The following is a 22,345-nucleotide window of genomic DNA, read 5'->3' as shown; positions in this document are numbered from 1 at the left end:
CTTTTGGAGAAACTTTGTGTACCTTAAGGGAACACTTTCACTGGGAGAGTCAGGATTTCTCAGAATCTAAAAAGAGGCTTTGGGATTTCCCTTTTCTTCCTCAGCATAGGCCTTTGGCTATACCTCCTGTTCTAGACATTGTTGATGATGTTTTCTCAGAATCCAGCATGGCTCCTGATTCCCTGCCTCCAGCTCCTAGTAAGCCACACAGATATTACAGGGTTCCTGACTCCCACAAATTCCTTTTTAAAAATCCTACTGCTGACCCTGAAACCATTTCTCGGGGTCCCAAGGACGTTAAGTTTCTGCTGCTAAAAATCCTACCTCTTCTGATAGAGACTCCAGGGGGCTGGATAGATGGGGTAAGAAGGTTTTCACGTCTGCAACCTTGGCAATCAGGGCTTTAAACTGTCAATTTCATATGCTTAAATATCAGCAGCATGTCATGTGCTTACTTAAACAGAAAATTATGTTGATTTCTGACCGTGTGGAAAATAGAGTTGCAGGATTTATTGCATTCAGCTGAACAAGTTGGAAAACATGATTTTCAGTGTGGTTTTGATTCCTTGGAGGCCTCTTGCAGGGCCGCTGTAACTAGATCTGTGATAAGAAGGAATGCTTGGCTCAAGGAGCAAAATCTGCCTGATCATGTTAAAGCAAAACTGTTGTATGCTCCTTTACAACAGGACGATCTATTTGGTAATAAGGCAGAAGAAGTTTTGAAAAAGATGGAAGATAAAGCTAAATCTATGCAAACTGTAAAAGATTTCGTACAAGTGCAGCCACCCAGGTTCAGTAGGCTCTGGCCTGCTAAGAATTGATCCTTTCCAGTACCCACCTGAGCCACTCGGGTCAAACCCAGACACTCCAACGGCTCCAGGTTTCAGTCACAAGGAACTTGTAGAACAAAACAATGGTGTGCCTCCACCTCCAAATCTGGAAGTAACAAGGCACCTTCCTATAGTATACAGTCTCAATGACTTTCCTCTGCAGTCACCAAGCACTTGTCTCTTGGACGCCCCTTTGGGGGAAAAACTGGCACTTCAGGCGTGAAATTGGCAACTAATTACCCAGGACAAGTGGGTTTTAAATATAGTGTCCCATGTTACAGATTTCATTTTCACACATTGCCAATCCCAAACGGATGGCCAGATCTGCCTCCAAATCAGTGGGCAGAGGCCCAGAAACAAGTAATATCCCTCATGAATATGGGGGCTTTCCAACCAGTACCAGAAAAGGAAAAGGGACAAGGTTTTTATTGAAGACTTTTCCTGGTACCCAGAAAAGACAAATCATGGCTTCCAATTCTGGACTTATCCATTCTAAATACATTTCTGGACATTCCAAAATTCAAGATGCTGATTCTGCAACAGTTACTGCCTATGCTAGGCAAGGATGCCTGGTTGGTAACTCTAGACTTAAGAGGCTTACCTGCATATCCCAGTCAGGGAATCTTGCAGAAGATACTTCCGCTTCAAAGCAGGCTGTTTGAATTACCAGTTCACTGCACTGCCCTTTGGCTTATCTACTGCGCCCAGGGTCTTCAGAAAGTGCCTGGCACCAGTAATTGCATTTTGGAGACAAAGAAACATTTAAATTTATCCGTACCTGGATGATTATCTAATTCAGGCAGAAAACAAGGACACTCTTCAAAAACATCTGGTGTTTGTAAAAAGGCTTCTAACTTGTCTAGGGTACACCATTAATGAAAATAAATCACAACTGGTATCCTCTCAAATAATTACATTCCTGGGTGCAAGCTTGAATACAACTGCCCAGATGACTTAACCTCACGCCAGAAAAACAAATGCAATTGATGACTGACTTCAAACCTTTGGCCACAAAAATCCAGCTTATCTGCAAGACAAATTCTGTAGGCCTTGGGGTTCATGGCTTCCTGCATTCTAATAATTCCATATGCAAGACTGCATATGAGGAAACTTCAATGGTACCTAAAAAGCTTATGGAGTCAACATTTTCATAGCCTGGAAACAATGATTCTTATCATTCCTTGCCTGCAGCAAGAGTTCGTATGGTGGGCTGAGGCCTGTCACCAAAAAAAGGGACTGTCATTCATTCTACCCCCTGCCACCCAAACCCTGACTACAGACGCATCAGATTATGCTTAGGGGGTGCATCTGACAGGGAGATGCATTCAAGGCCAATGGAGCCCAAATCAAATGCACCTACATAGGTTCATAGGTTCATACTAGGCTATCTGCCCTAGGGCATTTATAAGCCCTAGCCATAGTGTGTTTGGCTTTCGCCACCCATTTTAAATTAATTTTGTTATGCCCTTTTTCGAGGTTAGTATACTGTGCCTCTGTCTAACAGTGACACAGATGTGATACCTGGGGAAAACCTATGATCTCCCATCCACTCATCAAGATTCCTCTTGAAGAGAGTCAATGAGGGACTCTGCCTAACCTGGACTGGGATTTTATTCCAGAGTGAAGGGAGCCTCTGGGTTATGAATCTGTCCCTCCAGCATGCCCTATTTATTTCAGTGCTGAGGTTCAAGTCTCTCGAGTGCGTAGCTCGATGGGATTTGGATTTTCTGAGGTGCAGCATGTCCATTAATTTCGGGTTGGACATGGCTTTATACGTCGGGCACAGATCGCCTCTGAGCAGGCGGTATGCCACTGAGTAGAGCTGGAGTTTCTTTAACCGGGCAGCATATGGCATCTGTTTGAGCCCTTTGATCCTCTTGGTGAGGTACTTTTGGGGTCTTTCCAGTTGCTGCAGGTGTCTGGTAAGGTACATCCCAAAAGGGGCATTGTACTCAATTATGGGCCTGATGAGGGATGAGTAAAGAGGCACGATGACCTCCCCTGATCTAGATGTGAAGCTCTTCATGATTAGGTGGGCTATATAAAATGTTTTTCTAACCACTTTGGCCACGTGGTTGTCAAATGAGAGATTGCTATCAACTTGGGTCCCCAGGTCCCTAATTACTTCTTCTGTACTTAATGGATTACCACCTATGTGGTAATTTGTGGGCACTTTGTTTTTGCCAAAGGGGATGACTATACACTTTGTGGCGTTTAGCTTGAGGCCATGGCTCTGGCACCAGTTGTCCATTTCTATGAGGCCCTTTTGGAGGATGCTTGTGTCGGCTGGAGAGTCGATTATGGCGCCCAGTTTGCAGTCAACTGCGAACTTGGTCAGCCACAGTCCTTCCATGCTGGCCTGTACCTACGAGAAATATATACTGAACAAGAGAGGTCCCAGGACTGAGCCTTGTGGGACGCCACTTGTAACTGGTTTGGAGTGTGACATGGCTCCAGCAATTCTAACCATGTGGGTTCTGTCCTTGAGCCAGTTTGCAACCCATCTAGTGATGTAGGGATTTATATTTAAGCTGGTTTGCTTATCTATAATGCCCGAGTGGGGTATTGTATCGAAGGCTTTTGCGAGGTCCAGGTAGGCTGTGTGGACCACCTTCCCCTCGTCAATGGCCTTGGTGACTGTTTCAAAAGAAATATCAACCAGAAAGAGATGCTAGCTGTACAGAATGCTCTGACAACCTTCAAGGACTATCTTCATCCAGGACAACTACTGATAAAGACAGACAACACCACAGTCATGTGGTACATAAACAAGCAGGGGGGTACCCATTCCTACCCCCTTTGCAGACTAGCCATGGCTTTGTGCAACACGGCCTAGACTTATCAAATACTTGTACAAGCTCAATTCCTGCCAGGAAAGCAAAATACTCTGGCAGACGAACTAAGCAGAAATCTTATGGACCCACACAAATGGAAACTGGATCCAGAAATCTTCAACATGTTGACACGCAAATGGGAGAGCCCAGACATAGATCTTTTTGCCTCACCCCAAAACTATCAGTTGGACAAATTCTGCACAAGAATTCATCACAGAAAAGCTTGGAAAGTGGATGCTCTATCCTTCAGCTGGAAAAAGTCTATGCCTTTCCCCCTCTGCCTCTGCTCTCCAAGGTCTTAATAAAAGTCAGACAGGAAAAACCAAAAATGATTCTGATTGCTCCAGACTGGCCTCGCCAACACTGGTACCAACTCCTATGCAATATGTAACACCACCTCTGTGGTACCTGCATCAGCCACCTTTAATCTACTGTCTCAGCAGAACTATCAAGTTCTGCACACTCCGCTCCAAACTCTGAATCTTGCAGCATGCTTAATCAACTAATTTCACCAGTTACATCTCTCAGCAAACCTGTGATGGATGTCATTTTTAAGGCTAGAAGGCCTAGTACTAGAAAATATTATGCTGATAAATGGAAAAGATTCTGTGCCTGGAACCAAGCACAAGGAATAAGCACAGCAATGCCCAATATTCCTCAGATTCCGCAATATTTAACTGAGATGCTTCACAAGGGCCTATCTTTTTTCTTCCATAAAAATCCCATGCCTCTGCCATTTCAGCTCATTACAACACAGAGCATCCCCTCTTTTCTCATCCCCTGCTTAAGCAGTACCTCAGAGGGGCCAAATATTTAAGACCTTCCAGGAGAGCACAAATTCCTGCATGGGACCTCAATTGTGTGTTGGAAAAACTCACCCTACCTCCTTTTGAACCAGCTGCTACTGCGGACATAAAATTTCTCTCTTGGATGACTGCTTTTCTTTTAGCAGTCACTTCAGCTAAAAGGATTTCAGAACTACAGGCTCTCATGGCAGTGGAGCCTTTTATTATCTTCTACCCGGACAGGGTGGCATTCAGGACCAATCCATCCTTTATGCCTAAAGTAGTATCTAGTGTGGCTCTTAATCAGACCATTCATCTGCCAACCTTTTTCCCAAATCCACAGAACAAGGGTGAACAGATTCTGCATTCATTGGATGTACACAGACAACTAAGATTCTACTTGAATAGGACAAAATCTCTAAGAAAATCTCAGCAATTACTGGTGGCATTTGCTGCAGGGAAAAAGGGAAAGGCTATTTCAAAATGGATAAGCCATTGTATTAGTTTCTGTTATACATGCACCATGGTAAACCTGTCCCCAAGGGGATCAGATCCCATTCCACCAAGGCTGCATCTACTTCTGCAGCCTTTCTCAGAGGGGTTCCTACCAGAAACATTCTAGAAGCTGCTGCCTGGAGCTCTGTTCATACGTTCACCAAACATTACCATTTACCTCTCTTCTCCAATGCAGGGCCTTATAGCTGCTCCTAATGCTGTATAATTCCATCCTCCCAACCATAGCTTTGGGATTCTACCCAAATGTAATGACTGCAAGAGTGAAACATGAAGAACATAGTACAGTTGTGTATACTTGCCATAAATGTAGATGTTTGAGTGTATTCACTGTTGCAGTCCTGATTACCCACCCGCCAGACCCCTGTTTTTCTCTTACTATACCTCATCTTTCTTTTACTATGCTCAAAAGCCTTTTGGTGTATTTGCTTTTATTTGGAGGTATATTTTTTGTGTTCTAAATTACATACATGCATATGTATATATTTTGCTCCCTATTTGGGGGGCACCTGACATCCGGGGCAAGGAAAAACTGATGAAAATGGCATCGGCTGCATGTTTTATACCCCTGATGACCTGACGTCATGGAAGAAGGGACAGCAACCAACATAGGACCCAAGACTTTGTTAATCAGGCCGACTGAGGGCAACCTGTCAGCAGATTACCCAGTTGTAATGACTGCAACAGTGAATACACTCAAACATATCTACATTTATGGTAAGTGTACACAACAGTACTATTTCTTTACCTGGACCACTGATGGGTGAGGTGCATCATATGTTTTTAGGTATATACTTGGCTAACAACCAAAAGGGCCTTATGATGATGTAAGATATTGCCGGCTGTGCCAGGAGAAGTAGGGCAGTGGGTGTGTAGTATGTCAGCATAGCTAGCTGGAGTTATGTAAAGAATTATATGTCATTTGTATGTCAGACTGATTTGTGCAGGTGCTTGTTTTGAAAATGTATCTATAAAGCTGCTTGTGTTAAAAATGTGCCAACAGTGGGTCCTGCTGTACAGAAAAATACACCTGTATGTCAGACTGTTTTAACTATTGAAATTAATATATTGTAACAGAGGATACTGGAAGAGAAGAGGTTAATCTTAGTCCGGCTAACTTTGAAAAATTGTCTGAAATTAAATTACCTGGTTTAGGTCATAAAGATTATATCTTACAGTTCTGATGGCAGCCAGAGACAAAGTGTCTGTGAAAAACAGGACAAAGAATCCTATTGTATTGTCCTTGGGGGTGAACTAATTGTAACCCTGGAAGGGTGGAAGTTTTTGAAATGATTTTATAGCTTCCCAATGCTATAACACATCTTAGCAAAGCTCTATGTTTGTGTATTGTAACATGCACATGCTAGATTCTCGTTCAGTTTCTAGTAAAGAGGGTAGTGTGGGAACCAGAAGTCAGATGACCAGATGTGTGTAATGTCATTCTGTAAGTCAGCACTGAAATGATGCTTTAATACTAGACAAGACAGAAGTCTCAGGGCAATCTGTTTGTGAAATCTGACAAAGAAGGACCACTAATGCACTTCATCTTGCCTTGTGTTATTATGCAAGTAGGAAACAGTAATTCTTTAGATCGGTCAGGAAAATTATAGTGAGATTAGTTAAGTATTCTTTTTCTGTATTTGTGTGAATCTTTCCATTGGTGTTATTTTTAATATTTCCTGTGACTGAAACTCTGGCATTTATTGTAAACTGATATTTTCTTCATGATCTTTTATTATTAAATACATTTAAACTTATTTTGGCTGGTGTTTTAAAGAAATATTTAACCTTTGAGAGTACGTACATTTATTTGGGTGACACTGTGGCCGCTCCTGAAAGTCTTGCTCCATTGATCAAACACTACCATTTGTATAAGTGTTAATTTTACCAAGTATAATTGGATACCCTGGTAAGAGCCTTAGAGTAGCTGGCTTTGGAGTATTCTGGTGGCAGTGTCTACCTGATAGTCTGGGAAGAGGGGGCCATAGCTGGTAAATCTGTGACCGTCTTTCCCAGGTGTGTGTGTGTGTGTGTGTGTGTGTGTGTGTGTGTGTGTGTGTGTGTGTGTGTGTGTGTGTGTGTGTGTGTCAGTACTTGGAGCAGGGATACAGAGCACTAGTTTCACAGAGAGGGTGGTGGAGGACTTTACTTGGAACACACTGCCGAGAACTCAACTCTACACCTGTGTCAATGGGGAGTCTTATTTGGGGCTTGGAGAGAGAGAGAGAGAGGGAAACCCAGCCCCAAAACTGTGTTTTCCTTGTGTGCTCTTAAGGGAAATTGTGCTTGGTGCAGAGAGCTGCATCTGAAATAATGTGTATCTAGTTTTGTTCCAAGTGAACATCCCTCACTGGTATCAGTGTTGAGGATTGAGGCTCCCTGATTACTGGCTTATAGGAGGGGCGTCACAGGCCTTTATAAACCTAGCTGTGAAACCCAACCTTGTTGTGTCCCCATGTAACATGGATTTCTATTTGGAGGGTTTGTTAGGTTGCTAAAGGTTTAGTGGGGGAGCATGAAGATGTGTTAGATAGGGAATATTTACTGTCGACCACTGTCTGAGACATGGGGCAAATACCAGGGTGTGAATTTTCAATATTTCATCCAGTGGTCATTGTTACGTTTAAATATAGTTTAGGGATAGAGACTGTTTCACATAGATGGGGACCCTATTCCCGAGGATGGGAATCCTTTCAGACACACATCTGTCTTGCCAGGATGTTCTGTTTATGTTGTAAGCAAAGTTTATATCCTTGGATCTGTCCTCCAGGACTTGGACTTCCCTGGTCTCTCAAAGTCTCAACAGGTCTTTCTAGTTGGTCCCTGTTTGCATGCAGGAGCTGCAAGTTGGAATTAGTATTACTTTGCATCTTGTATGCACATCATAGCAATTTGTAACTGAAATGCCACGATGAACCCCACATTGTACTAGTTTTGTGTGAGCAGTTCTGTAATTAAAAAACTGCATATATTTTTTAATAATAATTTTATTTTACTCCACAGTGTTGTTGCTGTAAAGACACTGTGGGTCTGTGTGTGCCTGTCTGTCCGTAAACTGCAATGAATGAGGCCACGCACATGAGGAGTGGTACGTCTGTTAAAGTCTGTGGATACACCCCCATGTTGTCGGTGTGTTGACGTCTGAGTTCACTGCCGTTTTTGTCATGTCAGCCTAAAGAAAATGTTTTTTCTTACTATTATTTTTATTAAAAAAAGAGACGTGTATATAGTAGGAATAATGCTTTAATATCCTTAAACCAGGTAGGCTAGCAGGACCAGATGGTTTGCTAGTCAGTTTACAGGGATCTTTCCCCTAGTGCATTGACCCTACTTCTGAAGATGATGTATAACCCTCCCTCAGAAGAGGAGGAGGAAGAGTTGGGTTTCCCATCTTTTTTGTAAATTGGCACTGGTAACTATACTACCAAAGCTTAGTAAAGGTCCATCTGATCTTTATTATTTTTGTCCAGTTTCTGTTCTAAATGTAGACCCTGTTCTATGTATGGCAGTGTGGATCAGAAACCAGAAGGCTTGGAGCTTTTGTGAACTTCATACTCTACCCTGACCAAGCTGGCTTTTTTCCTAGAAACAGCTCTGGTCTTTCCATTGTGGGTAATGGGCCTTTTGGAAGAGGCATCATTGAAAGGTTTTGATGTACTGACCACGGGCTTCAATGTCCATAGGACACTTGATAGACTATTATGACACTATGTCATAGAGACATTGTATGGTTATTTTCTACTCGGTGTAAAAACGGTTGTTAAAAGCATGTATGAGAACTTCTCTACCATGTTAAAAGGTTTTGTGACTTCCTTTTGAATTTGCCTTTTATGTTTGTTACTTGTCAGTTTTACCCTGTCTTAGCATCTTTTTGTCCTGACTTTGGACATGCTAGACTTGTAGCAAGCATATGACAGGCTGCTAAGAAAGATGATGTAAACTGTCCTGTAATGGTTTGAAATCCTGGTAACGAAGATAAAAGTAATGTTGGCTACTAGCAAGCACCCAGTGTTATAAGTACGTACCGTGTTTGGACTCGCAGTGGGGCTTATAGTAGGAGTGGGTGTGCATCAGACTTCAGCACTGAGCCCACTGCTGTTCATACTGGTGATGAACTACTTTAAAAAGTCGGTTGGAGGGGACAAATTAATAAAGCTGCTGTAAGTAGATGAATTGGCATTACAGGCCAACTCTGAATAGGAACTTTAGCAAATAAGGCAGTGGAATGCAAAATTGAAGGCACATGGGATGAAACTGGGTGCACTTAAGGCAGTTGTAATGGCAGGAAGGCAGAGGAATCAGAAGAAGCTGAAAGCTGAGATGGAAAGGAAAACGGTGGAACAAGTTAATAGCATCGGGCATCTTGGAGGAGTGGTTGAGGAGAAGGGAAGTCTGAATGACGTGGTCATGGTCAAAGGTAGAATCAGAGGGTCTGCAGCCATCTGCCACAGTGTGTCAGTGGTAGTGTGTGATAGAGGAATGCAAAAGAAACTGAAAAGCAAGGGGTACAAAACATCAGTGTGAGCAGTGGAGGAAGCTAGAGGTGATTGAAGGTAAACTGGCTGAGATGCGTGGTAGGATGTACACAATGGGACAAACAAAGAAATTATTTTTTTTATTTATTTATTTAACATTTGTTTACTGGGAAAGTCCGACTTGGAATGAGCCACTTTTCAGCGTAGGCCTGGGGAGAAACACTTCAGACACATGTCTTTGTGACGTCGGAGGAAACCGGAGCATCCTGAGAAAACCCACACGAATGCAGGGAGGAATGCAGACTCCGCACAGAAGGCACCCCAGCTGAGAATCGAACCAGAGAACCTCTTGCTGTGAGACAACAACGTTAACTGCTGCACCACTGCACCAATGAGAACATCTGAGCAGAAGCCCAAGTAGCTCCAATTGCAGAGGTCAAAAAGAATAGATTAAGGTGGTTTGAGCACATGTGCAGGAAGGTAGAAGACAAGCTGATGAAGATTTGGGACAAACAGGAAGAAAGTAAGAGGAAGTGGAGGTGCCCAGCAATGAGATGGATGGATTGTGTGAGAGAAAACTTGTGATGGTCAGACATGAATATTGAAGCCACAAGATAAAGGAATTGAGAGATGGTCACAGTCGATGCAATATCCCGATCCCATGTAGAGAATGGTGAAAAAGGGGGTTGATGAAAAAACATTTGTCCCACCGAGGAAATGCTACACACTTTTATTTGCCAGGTATTACCAGTGCACACATACACAAAAGTCCACTGTGCACATGCTTACAGTCAGCTTGGAGGATTACCAGTTCATCCACAATATGTCTTCGGAATGTGGATGAAAACTGGGACACCTGACTGGCAAACCACCCTTGGAGTAAAGGAGGCTTATAGACTGCACAGAAGAACTGACAGGAGAATCACCAGTTTGTGGGAAAAGTGTGTTAACTGGTGCACCACTATGACACTCTTAGTCTGTCTAGTATTACTCAATTGATTATTGTTGGTAGTTTGTGTTCCTAGTCTTTAAATGTGTTTTTTTTTGCCATTGACTTATTTTACTAGCATTGATAGATCTATTGTGACTAAAATTACTTCGTGCAGGGTCATCTTTAAGATTAACACATAAATCCTACTAGAAAGCATACAGTCCAAATATTGCAGGTGTGGCTTAGAACTGGTTTGGACCTTGTACTAACTATGAACTCAAATAATTTGTTTACTTATTTTTGTTGGTATGGTAAAATGTATGCTGTTCTGGCAAACTGAGAACTGAAGTCAGTAAGTAGTTTCAGACTTCGTGTCCTTCAAAAATTGCATGGTAATGCAAAACCTGAAATGATGTCTGCTGCATCTGTATTCAACCTGTGGGACTTCGGAGCCAATACCAGCCGATTCTAAAGCCTTTCAACTTGACTTAGCTCCACTTCCCTTGCCCATAACTCCCTGCTTCCCTTTCAACTCCCCAGGTCTAGTTTGCTTCCATTCATAGGTAGGTACTAGGCTATCGGCCCTAGGGTCTTTACAAACCCAGCCAAAAAGGTACCCTGGCTTTTGCCACCCAAGAAAATTATTTTCCTGTGCCACTGTCTAGCAGAGCCACAGAAGTGATCTCCGGGGTGAATTTCCTATTTCCCATCCAATCATCAAGATTTTTCTTGAAGATTGCTAATGAGGAGCTTTGTTTGATATAGATAGGTAGTTTATTCCAGAGTATGGGAAGTCTCTGGGACAGGAATCTGTCCCTCCGGCATGTTCTGTTTATTGTCGTGACAAGGTTGAGGTCCCTAGAGCGTGTAGCTCGGAGGGATTGAGATTTCTTTAAGTGGTGCATGTCCAACAGCTATGGTTCTGACATAGCTTTGTATGTTAGGCAGAGATCACCTCTGAGTAGGCGATATGCAACGGAGTAAAGCTGGAGTTTTTTTTTGAGACTGTCTGTGTAGGGCATCTGTTTGAAGCCGGTAATCCTTTGTGAGGTATTTCTGCTGCCTTTCCAGTTGTTTTAGATGTCTTGTGAAGTACATACCAAAAGGGGTGCTGTACTCTATAATGGGTCTAATGAGTGATGAGTAGAGGAGAACAGTGACCTCTTTTTTTTTATTCTGAATGAGAAATTTTTTGTGATGGGGTGTGCCACATAGAAGGATTTCCTGACGACTTTGGCGATGTGATTATCAAAGGAGAGACTACTGTCCACCTGTGTCCCAAGGTCTTTTATCACACTTTCTGTGTTAAGTATACTGCCGCCTATGTTGTAGTTCATGGGTACAGAGTTTTTACCAAAGGGGATGATAGTACACTTTTTGGCATTGAGCTTGAGGCCATGGCTTTGACACCAGGCATCTGTCTTAGTGAGGCCCTTTTGTAGGATGTCCACATCGTTAGGAGTTTTGATTATGGCACCTAGTTTGCAGTCATCTGCGAACTTCATTAGCCAAAGACCTTCTGTGTTAGCCTGTACTTTAGAGAAATAGGTACCAAACAGGAGAGGACCCAGGACTGAACCCTGTGGTACTCCACTTGTCACTGGTGTGAAGTCGCATTTGGAGTCTGCTACTTTCACAGTGTGGGTTCTGTCAGTGAGCCAGTTGGCAACCAATCTTGTGACATGGGGATTTATACCTAGTTTAGTGAGTTTCTACTGTTAGATTCTCGGCTGGAGTGCGGGGAGTGCCTTCTGATTGGAGTCTGCATGACCTCCCTGCGGTTGGGTGGGCATTCGAAAGACATGCGTATATGGGCGTGCCTTTGTTGAAGGTTGAACGTCAAGCTGGCACCTCGGAGTTCGTGAAAATCTACTGCCAATCATTAGCGGACTGGAGTTCCGCTGTGGCGACCCCTAACTGGGAAAAGCCAAAAGACAACAACATCATCAATAATTCCGGAGTGGGCGATGGTGTTGAAAGCCTTGGCAAGATCTAGACAGGCTGTGTGAACCACCTTATCCTCTTCTACGGCTTTGGTGACTGCTTCATAGAGGTCTGTCAGGTTTAGGACACATGATCTGCCTTTTACAAACCCTAACTGGGTGGGGTCCAGAGTTTGGAGATTACCAATGTCTTTGTTTATAAGTTCCATGATGATATGTTCCATGTCCTTGCAGACCAGGCTCATTAGGTTAATGGGGCGGTAGTTCCCGGGGTCCGTGGTGGCTTTCCTTTTGTGGAGTGGGATAACGGTCGCTGTGCGCCATTCACCGGGCACAAAGCCTGAGGTGAGGCTATAATTGAACATAGTAGGTGCCAGTTTGTTCTGTAGTTCATGTAGAACGCAGCCTGGGATGTTGTCTGGTCCCATGGATGCTGTGTTCTTGGCTTTGGAGAGTGTGATTTTTACCTGTGCAGCTGTGATTACAGGAACTTTGCATTCTTCCGGTATAGAGATGGACCCCTTAGGGGGTGAGAGGGGGGGTAAAGTTAGCACTGAACCTATCTGTCAATGCCAATTTGGCAATATCAGTTGGGTCTGTATATTTAATACCATTGTGCTGTAATTCAGAGCAGATCTGAGTGTTGCCATTGGGATTCTTGACATAGCTATAGAATGCTTTGTGGTTGTCTTTAGAATCAGTGGCAATTTTGTTTTTGTAACTAGCTTTGGAGGATTTTTTCAGGGATCGCAGCTTCTTACTGAGTCTGACCAGGGAGCTCCTCCACTCATGGGATTTTACTCTTTTGCAAGAGTTTCTTCCTTCTGTTGTACAGTTTGTTTATGGCAGGGGACCACCAGATTGGCTTCCTTTTTTTGGAGGATAGCGTCTTGGTTCTGTTTGGGATAGCACTATCCATGCACTCGTGTAAGTGCTTATAAAATGCAATTGTGTAGGATTCAGTAGTCATAGCTGATGATTCTAAACAATGCATACTTTACACCTGAAGTACTAAGTAAGCTTTATCCTAACCAATCCCCTAATTGCCATTACTGCTTGAACCAAACTGATGATATTCTTAATTCGTTTTGGAGTTGCAAGTGTTCCTATAAGCTCTGGTGTGCCTTGAGAGTGATACTTGAGAAAATTGGCTACGAAAAATCCACCCTCTCATGGGAATTTACCATTCTACATATTCCACCTCCAGGTTTATCTGAAAGGAAATGTAAGGTATTGATTCCTATTTTCATGCTAATTAAATATTACATTTCCCTAAATTGGAAAAATAGACACTCCATCTCCTGGGAGGGCTTTAAACACATAGCTATTAAGTACCTTGGGGCTCACAAACACCTGTTTCACAATATTAAGCACAAGCCAATTACTAAGGAATTCTGGGGCATTCTATCCGATCATATACTTAAGTGAGTTTCTCCTTTTCTTTTTCTTCTGTTTCTTTGGATAGCATCTCATTATACCATACTGTGAATAACTTATATAACTAGTTCTTGGGCAAGGTAGAATTTGTATATAGTTTTGGTTTTTACGTATTTGTTCTGAATGTTATTTTGTTGAATGGTATTGCAATTTGTTTTGTTTTCTGTATTTTCTTTGGTTTTTACTGATGTATTTGTTTTATTGAAAATTGAAATAAAGAAAATTAAAAAAAAAAAAAAAAGATTCAGTAGTCATAACTGTGTTGCCCATCTGCATGGGTGTCATGAAGTTCACCACTTCTGTCTTAAGAATCATGAAGTTGGCTTTGGCTGGTCTGCAGCTTGTTACTTGGCTCTACATTTTTTTTTTTTTAGTTATTTTCAAAATAAATTCTTGTAGAAGTGGTGAGATTTCCCTTTCCCTTCCCCCCATTTTATTGTAGTGCTAGGTTTTTGTGTTTTTTAGACAGATTTGTTAGGTAGTGTGTTGTGGTTTTTTGGTAGGTTAGGTAGGTTGAACCCTTTCCTTTATATCCCCCCAAGGGGTTTTAAGAAGTGCATCTCTTCTAGGCACAACTTTCACCTCAAGTATGTCTGTTGCCTGGGGTCTGGATCATTTAGAATCTGGGTTTTCTATCTGCAATAGCTTTGGCTGTCGGGCCCTTAATGAATGCAAGTCTAAGCCTGTCCTTAAGGGCCTCTTGTCCTCTAGTTCTTCTGTTAGTTCAAAGACCTGTTCCCTGAATCCTAAGATCAGGTTTGAGAAGCCTTGGCCATGAGACTTCAGGCACTCCTGGTGGGAGCGCAAGAGGTTTTCCTGGTGAAGGTTCCCTTGGGTTCCCAGTTTCAAAAATCCCTTGGTTTTCAGCCACCCTGGATTTCTTAGTGCCGATTGCCTTCAGTGCCGAAAACCTCAAAGAAAGCTTTGTTTCCAACAATACCTAGTCCATTTCTGATTAAAGGGGAACCTTCAGGTAGTGTAGTGTCCCCCTTTTCTTTCTTACTCCTCCTTGCTCACCAGAGTCCTCCCTTTCTCCGTGTCAGTTCCGAGCTTCTCCGACTTGGATCTGACATGCAAGGTCTTCCTGTAGAACCAAAGGCATCCTCAGTGACTTTGTTTATTTTCCAGGAATGGTGAGCAGTATGAAATAGTCAGAATTGGAACAACTGATGCAATCATGTTTGCAGACGCAGATGCAATTAAGGCTTATCCAATCATATCCAACACAAACACCAGGTCCCTGAACTCTTATCTTTCAGATTTCCTCCCTCGCCACCTTTGTATCCGATATCTTCTGCGCTGGTGGAGTTTCTACCCTTTGTATAAGATCCATCAACCCTGGTGGTCTTTGGATCAGTCATGGTCTTTAGTAGCGTTGACCCCCTCCACCTTTTCAGGGTCAGTGGCTCCTCAGAGTTGTGATATTGAGGCTGGAGTTTTGAGGTCGATGGTTCTAATTCATAGCTCCCTCTTGGAGTTTTAGCCCCCCCCCCCCAGCTGTCCTTTTCTAGGAATTAAAAAGGTGGTAAGTGTATTTTCAGGAAGTATCAGTTTTCTTCCCAGAACACTGCCCCAGAGGGTTTGTCCTGAGGATAGGGGGAGTCGTAATGGACACCGCCTCAGGGGCAGAGATGATCCGCAGAATCAGGGCTTCTGTGAGGCTTTTGCTGGTGGCCTTTTCAGAGACCCTGAAGTGTTGCCTGACTACTCACTTATGGAGGCAGTCTGGGGTCATTTAGCTCTCCACCCTAAAGCTTGGGAGGCCATCACTTCAGATGCCTAAGTGTTGAGAGTCAAATCCAGAGGATATATCAATCCCTTTACAGAAATTCCCAAAGGTCTCCCAAAGTGTCCATGATGTTCCACCCCAAAGACTTTTCACAGCAGTAAAGATTCACAAGCTGCTTGTAAACAAAGTCATCCAAGAGGGTTCCCCCAGACTGGAAAGGATCTGGGGTCTATACCAGATTCTTTTTAGTACCAAAGAAAATAAAGGACCTTAGACCAATCTTAGACAACAAGCTGAACCAGTTTGTCAAAAAGACCAAGTTCCGGATGGTCACAGTGTAGTCAATATTGCCTGTTCTGAGGAAGGGTAATTGGATGTGCTTTATAGATTTCAAGGATGCCTACCATTGCATAAAGAAAGATCACCTTTTTTGGAGGTTCCTTCACTTCCATCTGAGTCTAATCATTATCAGTTCAAGGCCCTGCCATTTGGTCTCACGAGAGCCCCCCCTGCTGTTTACTAAGTGCATGGTGGTGGTTGCAGTCTTGCTCCGAGTGCAGGGTTTTCAGGTCTTTCCATACCTGTAAGATTGGTTTCTCACTCCCCTCACAAAAGCATTGTTGATATTGGCAAGGGATTCCTTACTCCAACTATGCGCAAATCTAGGAATTACAAACCAAACCAGAAACCGGCACAATGAAGGTTGTCCAAAATAGGAGACCAAAAGTTAGTTGCAAATAAAAACAGGATTTATTGTATCCAGCAAAAACACTCCAACGAACAACATCCAAGTCTTTCAGTTAAACCACACAAATATTAAGCGCTTTCGTCTCCGCACCCGGAGACTTCATCAGAATAAAACTTAGTGAACTTTGATTGCCTAATATACAGGCTGTTGGTCTTAGTCATTTGCCCAATGATCTTTAAACAATTACAGTGACTAATTACTTAATTGGTTTAGTTTAAACATTACTTTGAGGCAAGCATAATAAAACTCCACTGTTAAAAAATCTTTATACATGGGGTTAAAATAAACTTTAGTTACAGTCACTTCATGAACTCATAATCAGATTTTGTAGAACAAACATGTATATAGTGTGTGATTATACAATGAGTATGCATATAATAAAGCGTAATAATAAACCCACCATCCGTTTTGTTTTGCTGCTCAATTTACAAGCCCTACCTGTTTTAAATAAATTAAAATTAAAACGAGCCCTGGTATCACTAAAAACTAATACCTGTACTAAAAACTTGCGAGCGTGGTGTCTTGCATTCCATTTAAAATATGCATAAAATAAATCAATCAATTAAATGAGTTAGTAAATAAATAAATACAATAAACATTCAAACATGTAAGGTAAATAATGAATAGTACATGCATAAATATGTCTATCTATAGTAATGCCTAACATCTGTAAATATAAATATGTTTATATTAATGTAAATATACAACCATATATAAATAAATACATTGATTTATAAATATTAAACATAAATATTAATTCTAATAAATATACTATTATAGATATAAATATTAAATATGCTACTATGAAATATATATATTATAAAATATTGTGTGTGAAATTTATGTGTAAAATATAATGTTAATAATTTACCAAAAATTCCTCAAGTTCCTAGGTTTACTGTACTTGTTTGGTCATTTTGGGATCTGCAGCTAGAAACTTCAGTGCTGGGGAAATTGAGATGTGATCATTCAGGCCTTTTCCACAACTTGCATCTAGCCTGAGTTGCCATATCATTTCTCTAAACTCAATTTTACTTTCCCAATCACCCCCTCGATCCGGGTATTGAATCACTTCCAGTACCCAGAACTTAAAATCAGCTTTTTTACACTTAATTGCATGCCTATATAATGAATTGTTTTCGTTGTGCCTATTTATGTCCCGTATATGTTCGTAAATTCTATTTCGCAATAACCTCTCCGTTTTACCTACGTAAAAACTCTCACATGCCGTACAAATTACTAAATATACTAGGCCCTTGGTATAACAACTACTATAACTGGTGGCCACTAATTTCAAAGGTATACTAGAAATACTAACTTCCTTGTTGTTATATATATAGGGACATTGCACACACCTACCACATTTGAATGTACCATGCTTTCTTTTTGTACCTTCCCCAATGTTTACTTTTCTTTCCAAAATATTTTTGATGTTGGAATTTCGCCTATAACTAAATCTCAATTTATTGTTAAAAACATCTGTCTTAGTTGCCATACTTTTAAACATGTTCCAAGTCTCATATATCCCCCTATTCAACCACTTAGTCCCATAAAATATGTAGTAGTCAAATAAGGTGTTAACTTTGCTTCCTTCTGATCTTTTTCTACCTCATTACTGCTCTGTTCACTACATTCAATAATCATTTCAGTTTCCTGTTGTGTTTTACTTAAAAGGGGTTTATATCTAGTCCCCCTACCTGCTATCACATAGTCTTTAACTGATTTAATGAGGTTGTTAGGATACCCCCTTTCCTTAAAGAGCTTTTCCAGATAACTAATTTCATTCAAAAATTCAGACTCTTCAGATATCATCCTAGCCATCCTAATCATCTGGCCTTTGACAATGTTCTTTTTTAACTGTTTAGGATGATCACTCAGGTAATGTAGGTAAGAGTTCGAAAAGTGTTCTTTTCTATAAATATTAGACTTGTAACACTTATTAACCCTATCCTTAATAAGTTTGACATCTAAGAAGTGCGTTTCTTCAGATTCTATTTCATGGGTAAACTTTAAAAATGATGTGGTGGAATTAATGTGTAATAAGAATTCCTCAATTTTGTCCCTAGTCCCTTCCCAAAAAATAAAAATATCATCTAGGAACCTGAAATATTGCACAATGTACTGTCTATATTCGTTTTTGAAAACATGTTCTCTCTCCCAGTGTAACATTATAATATTAGCATATCTGGGTGCGCATGCTGACCCCATCGCCACCCCTTCTTTTTGGTGGTAATAATCTCCTTCAAAAAAGATGAAGTTGTATTTAAGCACCAATTCCATACTTAACAGTACATTCCTAAATTCATTCGGTGTAAGCCAGTCCATCTCCCCCAAAACATTTTCGAACCACTCTAAACCAGTTTCTTGAGGTATAACTGTAAATAATTCTTTTACATCTATAGTTATGAAATACATATTATCACTGTAACTGATTTCATTAATTTTACTTAAAAAATGCATTAAATGATTTATTTTATGCATATTTTAAATGGAATGCAAGACACCACGCTCGCAAGTTTTTAGTACAGGTATTAGTTTTTAGTGATACCAGGGCTCGTTTTAATTTTAATTTATTTAAAACAGGTAGGGCTTGAAAATTGAGCAGCAAAACAAAACGGATGGTGGGTTTATTATTACGCTTTATTATATGCATACTCATTGTATAATCACACACTATATACATAAGTTTGTTCTACAAAATCTGATTACGAGTTCATGAAGTGACTGTAACTAAAGTTTATTTTAACCCCATGTATAAAGATTTTTTAACAGTGGAGTTTTATTATGCTTGCCTCAAAGTAATGTTTAAACTAAACTAATTAAGTAATTTGTCACTGTAATTGTTTAAAGATCATTGGGCAAATGACTTTAAGACCAACAGCCTGTATATTAGGCAATCAAAGTTCACAAAGTTTTATTCTGATGAAGTCTCTGGGTGCGGAGACGAAAGCGCTTAATATTTGTGTGGTTTAACTGAAAGACTTGGATGTTGTTCGTTGGAGTGTTTTTGCTGGATACAATAAATCCTGTTTTTATTTGCAACTAACTTTTGGTCTCCTATTTTGGACAACCTTCATTGTGCCGGTTTCTGGTTTGGTTTGTAATCGTTGGCTGATTGTTTTACAAATCTAGGAATCACGATCAGTTACCCCAAATCAAGCTTTCAGCTTGTACAATTCTTAGAGTACGTAGGGTGTCATTTGGACACTTCATCAGGTTGCCATACTCCCAAACACCAGAGTTTTCTCAGTCTTTGAGCTCAGGGCTTGTCAGTGCTTATGATTCCCAAACCTCTGGCTCACACACCTTGTAGAGCTTTTGGGTCATATGACAGCATTGATAGGACTGGTCCCTTTGGCCAGGTATCCTATGAGGGCACTGCAGTGGTCAAGACCATGCACTGGTCAATCCTTGCACACCCTTTGAATTTTCTGGTTCTGCTGACGAGTGTGTGACACAAGCAGATTCATTGATGGTTGCAATCTCCACTAGTATTTCAGAGAAGATTTTTCATAATTCCTTTGTTGGCACAATCACCATGGACATCTCCCCCCTGGGATGGGGAGGCATTTCAAGTGGGAGGATTGTTCAAGGGTCCTGGTCTTACTCAGAGGCACACATTCACATCACCGTTCTGGAGATGAAGGCAGTCCTCCTATTGCTGCAGGTTTTTCAGGACATCCTCCCCAGAGGTGCGATTATGGTTCAAACGGACAACATGCCAGTTGTCTGGTACTTCAACAAATGGGGGAGGGAGGCACGTTCTTATCCTGTTTGTCGGGAACCCATGAGGGTCTGGCAGTGGGCGATCTGTTCTCAGTGGGTTGTGGTGGCAATGCATTTCCTGGGGAAGTCCAGCATTCTGGCCAATAGCCTCAGCAGGAGCTTTCTGTTGTCTCATGACTGGTTCCTAAATCTGACAGTAGCACCTGGGATTTTTCGGCACTGGGCAATCTGTATTGTGACCTGTTTGTGTCCCTGTCCAACACCAAGTGTGACGGATATTATGCCCTTGTCCCATCTCTGGGACAGGCACCCCCGGGACACTAATATTTCCTTGGCTTCCAGGGCTCCTTTATGCTTATCCCCCAGTTTCTCTCGTAGTAATGTTTCTTCAGAAAGCAGCCTGTTTCAGAGCCTTCATGATTTTTATTGCCCCTTTTGGCCTTGCCAGGTGGGGTTTCCCTTCCTGTGGCCTCTTCCCCAATACCTCCCTTGGGTGGTGGATCCCATTCCAGGTCTTATCTCTCATCCATCCAGGCTGGATCCACCCAATCTTCAGTCCCTCAGGTTGACCGCATGGTTCCTCCAGTTCCTGATGGCCAGAAATCCCAAGCTTTTGCACGCGGCCATTCATATATTGTCATCTTCTCAGAGAGAATTCACTAGAAAAGTGTACATCAGTAAATGGAAGAGATTTGTTTTATGGATGGTGGCCAAGGGACTTGATCCCTTCTGTGCGCCCCTTTGGTGTCAGTTCTGTTGAGCTGTTTGGTTCAAGCTGTAGTTTTTCTACCATTAAGGTTCAGTTAGCGGCCATTTCAAACTTTCATATAGGCAAAGATATGTCCTTGGCTTCTCAAGATTTCCAAGGCCTGTCTGAAAGGTTCTTTTCTTTGTTCTCCGGTATAGAATCCACTGCTTCCCTGGGATCTGCCCTAACTACTTCAGGTCATGACTGGTACCCCTTTTGAGCCTTGAGCCTCCTCAGATTTGAAGCTTTTGTTCCATAAGACTTGGTTTTTGGTGGAGATTACCTCAGCCAAGAGGGTTTCAGAAATGCAAGCACTTGATTCCTTCTCCACCTTATTTAATTTTTCCTAAGGGCGGTGTCTGTCTTCATACAGCCCTCTCCTATATACCTTAAGGTACTTCAGAGAATAACCTTAACAGGTCCATTCATCTTCCTGTGTTCTTTCCTAATTTTTTCCAAAGAAGGCATTGTTTGAACATGCATAGGTAACTACAGATGTTAAGTTGTCAATCTCGCCTTCATTCTTGCTGGATGGGTTCGGAGCCGATCCTTGGCTCCGACTCGGCACTTGCTAAGCTCGAGAATCACTTTTACCAGCTCGAGGCAGCCCTATATCCCATGATGTAAGGCGGTAATTACCCAGATCTCGTTTGCCGCTTCGCTCATGAGGTCACCTTTTTACCAACTCCTGGTAAGTGAATTTTCATTGCTCTTTTTCAAGAGATTTAGCTATCCCAGTTTCAATTTTTTTTCCCCTTTTATAGTTAGTTCACCGATTCACTTAGACCCTATTCCCGTTAGTTTCTCGATCCCCTTCATTTTTTCTGTTAGTCAGGCCTTAGGCCTTACCCTCCCTAACAATTTCCTGTCAGGATTTTTGTCAGGTGTGTCTGTTTTTGTTTTAATTAGTGTATTTAAGGACTGAGTGTGTGTGTGTTTGTGTCCAAACTCAGTCATGTCAAAAGACACTAGGGTCTCAGGTTTTAAGAAGTGTGACTCATGCTGTCAGAAGATGTCTCTGACAGACGGTCACACTTCTTGTATTTATTGCCTGGGACCCCTACACCTGCAGGACTCCTGTGCTATTTGTCATTCTTTCAGCCAGAGAGTCCTGCAGGAACGTAAAAACAAATTGATCCTGAGGGGTCTTCTTAAGCCTGAGAGCTCCCCGGCCAAGGTCGGCTCCGGGAAGCCCTCTAAGCCATCCAAGACCCAGACTTCGGTGTCCAAGTCTGTGGCCTTGGTTCCGACTCCACCAGAGTCGACATCGTTTCCGTCTGGAGCCGATCCTTCCTTCCTTGGAAAGTTCAGTACTGGCGCCGATCGGCACCGATACCCTGGCTTCGGCACCTGTGTCGGCTCCGGCTGGAGCCGATACCCTAGCTTCAAAGCATGTCTCGGCTCCGGCTGGAGCCGAAACGTCTCTATCCCAGCTTGGAGCCGACAAGCTGTCGGCTCCAACTGGAACCGAAGGTTCATCGGCTCAGATGGCTCCGTCGAGGAAGAGATCTAGATCTCCTTCACTGGAGTCTATCAACTCGGCTCCGGCCTCCCCCTTACTTTCAGAGCGGAGCCATCGGAGCCGATCATCAAGGTCTTCCAGGCTCTCAGACCATGACTTGGAGAGAGTGGTGAGTAGACTACTA

General features: G+C 42.1%; 1 protein-coding gene across 1 annotated transcript in view; it reads left to right on the top strand.

The window, feature by feature from the left end:
* MED14 (mediator complex subunit 14) overlaps window positions 1–22,345 on the top strand; it is a 1,872,212-nt gene that overhangs the window by 322,999 nt on the left and 1,526,868 nt on the right. The window lies entirely within an intron of this gene.

This window comes from Protopterus annectens, chromosome 5.part0, assembly GCF_019279795.1.
Source record: "Protopterus annectens isolate FY-2018-M chromosome 5.part0, PAN1.0, whole genome shotgun sequence".
In the NCBI taxonomy this organism is placed as follows: Eukaryota; Metazoa; Chordata; order Ceratodontiformes; family Protopteridae; genus Protopterus; species Protopterus annectens.
This window is presented reverse-complemented; position numbering and strand designations above follow the sequence as displayed.